The following is a 1,505-nucleotide window of genomic DNA, read 5'->3' on the forward strand; positions in this document are numbered from 1 at the left end:
GAGAATGAGATAGTTGGGTGGCATCACCGACTTGATGGACATGAATTTGAGTAAGCTCCAGGAGTTGGTGATGGACAGGGAAGCCTAGAGTGCTGCAGTCCATGGGGCACAAAGAGTCAGACACGACTGAGTGACAGAACTGAACTGAACACACCAAAGTCTTACTTTTCCCAATCCCAGGTGACCCCTTACAGGCACCTCTTGGTTCTCTGACAATGTTCAAAAAGGAGTCATCAATGTTAGGACCTAATAGGAAGATTCCTATTTCTATTCCTCTTTTCCATGGAGCATTGTTCTCAGCCTGGGAGAGGAGAGATATTCTGTATCTGGTAAGGCTGAACTAAGAGAGAATTTTAATCATCTAAGAAGAACCCATCCAGAGTAACTCCTTGACATGACCAGTTGAGTCTATCCATCCAGCCTGGTCCTCCTCAACCACACTCATTTCTTTCCCTGGAAGCTGAACTCACCCTAAAAACAACCTTTTGACTTCCAAAGGAATCTCTCCTGGTACTTGTAGCAAGAAGGAGCCTGCAGGGTTGGAAGGAGGCAGCCTGTGGAGGTTGGAAAAAGGAGCCTCCAGGGCAAGTCTGGACAGTGAAGTGGAGCCTGGTGTGGTGCAGTCTATGGGGTAGCAAAGAGTTGGGCACAGCTGAGGAACTGAACAACAGGGTTAGAACTCCCCCAACCCCAGAAGTCCACACCCTAATCCTTGGAAATGCAAATATATTATTTTACATGGCAAATTCAGTTCAGTTCAGTCGCTCAGTCGTGTCTGACTCTTTGTGACCCCGTGGGCTACAGCACACCAGGCCTCCCTGTCCATCACCAACCCCTGGAGCTTACTCAAACTCATGTCCATTGAGTCAGTGGTGCCATCCAACCACCTCATCCTCTGTCATCCCCTTCTCTTCCTGCCTTTAATCTTTCCCAGTATCAGGGTCTTTTCGAATAAATCAGTTATTTGCATCAGGTGGCCAAAGTACTAGAGATTCAGCTTCAGCTTCAACATCAGTCCTTCCAATGAATATTCAGGACTGATTTCCTTTAGGATGGATTGGTTGGATCTCCTTACAGTTCTTTACATGCAAAAGAGACTTTGAAGATGTAATTAAACTAAGGACATTGAGATGGGGAGATTATCCTGGATTTATCCAGGTGAGTCCAATAAAATCACAAGACTCCTTCCAAGTAGAAGAAGGAAGCAGAAGAGGAGGCTGGGGTGAGGTGATAGGAGGACTCAACTGGCCAATACTAAAAATGAAGGAAGGTTCTGAAAATGGAGGAAGGGGGCCTTGAGCCAAGGAACATGCTGGCCACTAGAAACAGGAAATGGAAAGGAAATTAATTCTTCTCTAGAACCTCCAGAAAGGACCCAAGCCTGCCAAGAATTTTGCAAATTGAGCACCACATTGGACCTGTGACTTCTAACCACAGACGTGTAAGTTAATAAACTTGTATTGAGTTATGCCACTAGAGTAGTGATAATTTGCTATAGCAGCAAT

The sequence above is a fragment of the Bos javanicus genome, chromosome 15, assembly GCF_032452875.1.
Source record: "Bos javanicus breed banteng chromosome 15, ARS-OSU_banteng_1.0, whole genome shotgun sequence".
Lineage (NCBI taxonomy): Eukaryota > Metazoa > Chordata > Mammalia > Artiodactyla > Bovidae > Bos > Bos javanicus.